The 7,258-nt window shown below is 29.9% G+C and overlaps 1 pseudogene; it reads left to right on the plus strand.

The window, feature by feature from the left end:
• The first annotated feature begins 3,863 nt into the window (after nt 1-3,863).
• Nucleotides 3,864-3,982, plus strand: LOC140447066 (5S ribosomal RNA; annotated as a pseudogene).
• Nucleotides 3,983-7,258: the final 3,276 nt, after the last annotated feature.

A 7,258-nucleotide genomic window follows, 5' to 3' on the forward strand; every position in this document is an offset into this window, starting at 1 on the left:
AGCTTTGAACTTAAAACGCAAAGGTTTACCCAAGGTTAATCGAAAAACCCAATGTAACTACATTTAAAAGGAGGTAATTCTTTGAATTGTCGGCAATAACTAAATTTTTGATTGTTCGAAAGTTTAAAAGTGAGGTTCTGTTTTAGCTAGAACGCATGCGCTGACAAATTCAAGTAGTTCTTATGAATCTTTATGTCGTTAAGGTTCATTGGCAAAAACGAAGGAAATTAAATCCCAGTATAGGGAAATATTATTTTGATTTTCTTTTTTTAATTATATTCTACTGTTCATGTATTATTGTATCTTATTGAGATGTATCTAAGAAAAGCAAGGGAATGTTATCTTTTCTAGTTAATGAAAATTAATTATAAAGGTAGGTTAGTTGTTAATGGATATATCAGTCAAGTTAGTTATCTGTGATGTTGTATTGTTCTTGGTATCTGATTTAAGTAAGAAGTGGTATATATCGCTTAGATTCTTAATGTCACTCTTAACATTAATGGAGAAATCGTTAAGGAAAATATAAGACATTTCAATGAACTCTCTTTTAGATTTATTGTTCTCACGGTGGAGAATTGTAGTGTTAGTATAGTCCATGAGATGACCAGTGGAATGGACATGTTTGGCTAATGCACAACGGTCAGGGTGAAGTCGAGAATCACTTTTGTGTAGTGTAATACGTGATTTCAATAATTGAGATGTTTGGCCGATGTAGGAATTGCTGCAAGAGAGGCATGGAATGTTGTAGACAATGTTACTAAGCCTATATATACTCATTAAGTATTTTCTCACCAAATCCCTTTCGAAGAAGAGTATATTTATATAAGTATCATATCATATAGGGATTAAGTAGCTCAGTACATGCCAGGGGCGATCCCAAGCCCGGATAAAGGAGGAGGGTTGAGGCGATGAGGCGAAAAACATATTTCTTTTGACAAGAGAAATGAAAGAAATAAATGCTAAAAATTTCGACCAAAAGCCTCGGAATACAAAGGATGGATCAAAACAAAGACGACTAATGCAACGGAAAAGGAAAATGATATTGGCTACATGGAATGTACAAGGACTTAGAACCAAATAAGCAGAAGTATTCAAAGAATTAGCCGAAAGAAAAATAGATATATGTATTCTCACCGAGACCAAGAAAAAGGGAAAAGAAAATGAAGAGATAGGAGAATATATACATATCTACAGTGGAGTGAGTAAAGATAACAGAGCTAAGAGAGGAGTCTCTATTGCCATTTGAGAAAATCTTAAAAACAATATTAAATCGTGGACTGAAGTAAATGAAAAACTGCTAATACTGGTAATGAAAAAGAATGGGCACGAGATATGGGGAACAAATAACCAATGACAACGGAATGCGTCTTAGAGATTTTTGTGAAACAATGTCTTTTAAAATTATGAATAGATTTTTTCAACATAGAGACATCCACAAATTTACATTGATACAACTTACTAGGAATTTGAGTTCGATAATCGACTATGTAATCCAACGTCAAACTTCCCAGCTGAAAACAATTGACGTAAGGGTATATCGTGGATCAGAATGTGGATCCGACCATCGTTTCCTTATGGCCAACTATCGCAAAAACAATAACACTCAGGTACAGAATATAGAAAAGGGACAAGAAGTAACATCCCCTAAATATAACCTAGAAAGCTTAAAAGAAGGTTCAACGAAATTTCTTTACAAATTACGACTGGCCACAAAATTACAAAATTAGGATCGAGAAAATTAATCAGCGGAAGAATTATACCAGCAACTTAAAAAATGCATTCACGAGGCAAGTGAAGCTTTGGGATATAAAGACAAACATGAAACAAAAAATCAAGAATGGTGGTCGGAGAATATGAAAACGTTAGTAAACGAGAAGAAAACTGCTTATCAGAAATGAATGTCAACGAGAAAGGAGGAAGATTACAAGATATATAAAAAATTAAATCGAGATGTAAAAAGAGAAGTAGTGAAAAGTAAAAATGAGATGTGGGATCGAAGATGTGCAGAGGTGGTTAGGTATATGGGTGAAACAAGAGTTGGGCAAGCGTGGAAGGTAATAAAGTCTCTCCGGAGGGAAGGAAAGGAAAAATCTAACTAACTTTCAGTTAATAGATCTGAAACAGTGGAAACACCATTATAAGGTCTTATTGACAGAGGATAGATGTAAATTCCAATAGATCCAAATGGAAGAAATATCCGACCATACACAAATAATTGAGATCACAACTGGAGACATCCCAGTTGAGTTGGTAAAGTATGGACCAAAAATATTACATGAAATCTTGGTTCAACTATGTAACAAATGCTTAAAAGGACAAAATATCCCTGATGATTGAAATGTTGGATACATCAGCTCAATATTCAAGAAAGGAGATAAACGCAAATGTTCTGATAATTATAGGGGAATAACTATTATCAGCTCAGTGGGTAGGTTGTACGGTCGAATAATAAAGGAAAGAATAGAATCAGAATCTGAAGACATAGAAGAACAAAATGGATTTCGTGCAGGAAGATAGTGCAATGATGGTATATTCGTTCTGCAGCAGGTAATCGAAAAATGGCAGGCAAGGAATCTATCTACCCACCTATTGGTTCTAGATTAAGAGAAGGCATACGATACGGTACCTTTGAAAAAACTGTTTCAAACATTGACGAAAGTAGGTCTCAGTAGAGAGTATGTGGATGAGATTGCAAATATATTATATAAAAATGCAGGAATTGTCGTTAAAGAAGGAAAATTTATATCTGAATCATTTCCAATAACAAAGGGGTTTAAACAAGGATGTTGTCTATCTCGGACCCTATGTAAAATATATATTTAATCATCGCTAGGTAAAGGTAAAGCATAGATAGGACCATACTCTAAACTATTATTCTATAATATTAAATTTTCACTGATTTATCGATCCTTGAAAATGGCTATTTTGGCGTTTTTTAAGACCTTAAATTGTTTATAACTCTAAAATCATGAATTTAAGAGAAAAGTTACAAATAATATTTTTTGTTCAGAATAAGCCAATTAACAATTAAAATAAATTAACATTAAATATGTCTAAAAAAATTTCTTAAACCATTTTTGACAATCATTTTTTTTTGACAACATCCGTTTTTGTTATAAGATGACTATTTCAAGTAAGATTATGAATTTAAACTTTAATAACTTAAAATGTCTTATAATAGAATACATATCTATATTAATAAAAATGAATCGCCAAAATTTTTGTACGCGCATTACTTCAGAACAACTGCACCAAATTCGATAATTATTTTTTTGTTGTGTTTGTTATTATCAAGAGAAGGTTTGCGGTTTGCTAAAGTGTTACCGCTTTTTTAGAGTAAGAATTTTGTTTATGTTCCGATGTCTTACACAATTTGATCATAATATATTATATATTAATAAATTGTATTTATAAATACAAAATTGTGTATTGTGATTGTGCTATGCCGAAACAACTAAATAGTCTGTAGAAAGCTGACAAGCTTTCATATAAGATAGATTATTTTGAACAAGAAATAATGGCGTGACGTTTTTACTATTAATGCTCTAAAAGAGGTAAGTTTAAAATTTAGAATCTATAATTTTGTATTAAAATGTTTTCTTATGTATTTTAGTGCATTGCGGTAGTCTTAAAACTAAGTGTACTTACTGTTAATATAACAGTTTGACAAATAGTTGACATTTTAAAAATTCCTCACTTACTAACTATTCTGATCTTTTTTTATCAACGCCGTAGGGTTGTGACGTCGTAAATCTTAAATGACGTGCAATAATTTTTATATAAAAAATTCTATAGATGACGCCAACCTATGACTAACAAAGGAAGCTAAGATTAACAAAATAAATGTCAGTATTGATAGATTAGGCAACAGCCATACCACACTGAATATACCGGTTCTCGTTAGATCACCGAAATCAAACAGTGTCGGTTGCGGTTAGTATTTGGATAAGTGACCGCTTGGAAACACCGCATGTTGTTGATATGTAAAACCTTCCTTCATTGAAATAGCTGGACCGATTTTGATGAAAGTTTACACGTCTGTTTTTTACAGGTGTGAGAATAGGTTGTTATCTATTTTTCATACCATTTAATCATGTGACATTAAAAAATACATACAACTCTTAATTTTCACCCCTCTATTACTAACCCCTTTTTTAATAGCCATAATAGTGTCACAGAGTTTGTTACGGTATTTCTTTGAAATAGCTACCCTGATTTTTATAAAATTGTACGTGTGTATTCTGTAAGTCTGAAAATAGGTTGTTATCTATTTTTCATACCCAATGCATAAGGGTGGTTTAACCCTAACATTTTTTTCAATGTTTTAACAATTTTTTATTATTTTTATGTTTCTATGATGTGGCATTAAAAAAGCAGCTCTTAATTTTTACCTCTCTATTATTAACCCCTTTTTTTAATAGCCATATTAGTCTCACAGAGCTAGTTGCCATACTTCTCTAAAATGAGTGAACCGATTTTTATGAAATTTTATAGGTGTATACTGTGGATCTATATTTTGTTGTTTATTTTCCATACTCTTAACGGTTAAGAGTGGTTTACCACAAACATTTTTTTTATTTTTTACATAAAATTTCTGTTTTAATGATGTGGCAATAAAAATACATACAGTCCTTAATTTTTGCCCCTTTATTGTTAACCCCCTTTTTTTTATTAGCCATATTAGTGTCGCATAGTTAGTTGCCATACTCCTCCAAAATAGCTGGGCCCAACTGGGCCGATTTTTATAAAATTTTACGAATATCTTTGGCAGGTCTGAGAATAGGTCGTAATATATTTTTTTATACGCGGTATGAAATAAGAGGTAAACGTGGTTCACCCCAAACAGTTTTGTTATTTGTTGGACAAAATTTTTATTTATTTATACATATATATATATATATATATATATATATATATATATATTATTTATTTTTCAAATTATTTTCGACCGTACTGTGTTAAATATTGATTTATAGGATCAGCAATCGGTCTGTAGTAAATAAAATACATATATATATATATATATATATATATATATATATATATATATATATATATATATATATATATATATGTATATATATGTAAAAGTAAACCTATGTTTATTTTAAGTGAAACAGCAGGGTTTAGTTATTTTTAGTTATTTAAAGTTTTAGGTTGTATGACTGTTTAAGTTTTATTGACATTGACATATTGTAAATTGTATGGTACAATTGTCAAATTACTTAATGGCGTAAGAAATAGCATTGTTCTTGATTCTCTTTTCAGGTTTGTATATTTGTTAAGTTATGTTGGTTATGTTTTTATTGTTAATAATTTATATTGTAGAATTTAACGATAATAAACTCTTTTTAGACGAATTCAAACTGCTATCTCTTCACATAAATAAGGGTATGATATTACACTTATAAATCAAGAACTTAAGCTGATAAAAAAAATATAGTGATAACTATAAATTTCCAAGCCGTTATTTGGACAAAACGATATTTAAGAATGAATTTTACATCAATGAGAATTTGCATGGCTATAGAAGCAAACAGTAGTGATAGTAAGAAAAATGTATATAAATTTAAGTGGCTGCAGCCAACAGGGTCCCGTTTTTATTATGAAATCCCCTTTGAAAAACAACTTCAAATTGATCATTCTGAACTATTTCATCTGAAAAAAGTAAAGTATATGTTAGCATCTATGAAAACAAGAGGATCCTTTAGAACATGTACTATAGCATTAGAAGACAATTTGAAGGAGATTTATTTTGATTCAGATGGTGATGTGGTTTATCAAAGTGAGTACTTACAACAGACCTTATTACCAGTGTATGAGAAGATAGAAACAACTGAACAATTTCCATCATTTGCTGAGTTGCTCCAGAAATTTAATGATACAAATTTACCTAAAGTTGAAAAGAAAAATTTAAAATAATGAAAGATGATTTTGTACTTCGAAATTTTGATGGAAATAATGTTCCAATGAATTCATGGCTCAAGACCTTCGAATCAGAATGTTTGCGATGTGGGGTGGTTGCTGATGAAGACAAGATTTTGATTCTACGTTTGTTTCTTGATGGAATAGCAAAAGAATGGTTTGAATCAAAAATAATAACATTAGGCTTAGATAACAGTTTTGAGGTATGGAAAATTAATTTTTTAGATAGTTTTTGTGAAACAGGTTGGCATAATCATAGGCAAGCTTATTCTTTTAGGTATATAGGTAGTATTGTTGATTATGCGTTTCGTAAAGAAAATTTATTGCTAAATATAAAGAATGATTTTCCCATTGATATACTAATTGATTTAATTGTAACAAATTTGCCAATTTATATACAAGATAATATTAATAGAGCTGACGTTACAGCAATGGAAAAATTGGTAGGTGAATTACGAAAATTGGAAAGTTTAGTTAGAAAAAAGAAGAATAAATTGGAGACAAAACCAAATTTTTATCAAAAAACTACTATAATACCAGAAGAACAGAAAACTACTTGTCAATATTGTGATAAAAAAGGATTCCCTGGGAGGTTTCATCCAGAGGCAATATGCCGTTTAAATCAAAAAGATAAAAAGGTAACAAAAGAAAAGAAATCAAATGATATTAAATATATTAATAATATTGCTATATAGGAGACATTAAATGAAACAGTAACTGAACAAAAAAACTAGATTTGCTGCCATTGATCAAATTAAAAGTATTCCTAAATAATAAAGAATTATGTGGAGTTTATGACCCAGGCTCAAATGTTACTCTTCTGAATTCGAAGGTGGCAAGAAAGTTAGGATTAGATATTCAAGAAGATAGGAATATGTTTAAAACGATAAATGGCAGAACAAATTTTACAGGAAAACTAATTGCAAAACTGAAAATTAATAAAATTGAGAAAAATATTAATCTTTTTGTTATTAATGATAAATATTTTGAGTACGATATTCTACTCGGATTAGATTCCATTTTAAATTTTCAAATGAAACAAGATTTTTATTTAGAAATTTATCAAAGATTATACGGAAAAATTGAAGAAAAAATCGAAAAATTTAATTATAATATTAATATTACAGAATACTCCATAAACTTTAATGAGGGAATTCCCACAGAACTTTTTGAAGCAAAATTAGAACATTTATTGCCATATCAGAAAAATAAAATAGAAATATTACTAAATAAATATGACAATATTTTTGCAAAACATAAATTTGACATTGGGCAGGTTCAAAATAATAAAGCTCAAATTAAACTTTTAGAATTAATTACTATTTAACTGGGA

Source organism: Diabrotica undecimpunctata, chromosome 7 (genome assembly GCF_040954645.1).
Source record: "Diabrotica undecimpunctata isolate CICGRU chromosome 7, icDiaUnde3, whole genome shotgun sequence".
In the NCBI taxonomy this organism is placed as follows: domain Eukaryota; kingdom Metazoa; phylum Arthropoda; class Insecta; order Coleoptera; family Chrysomelidae; genus Diabrotica; species Diabrotica undecimpunctata.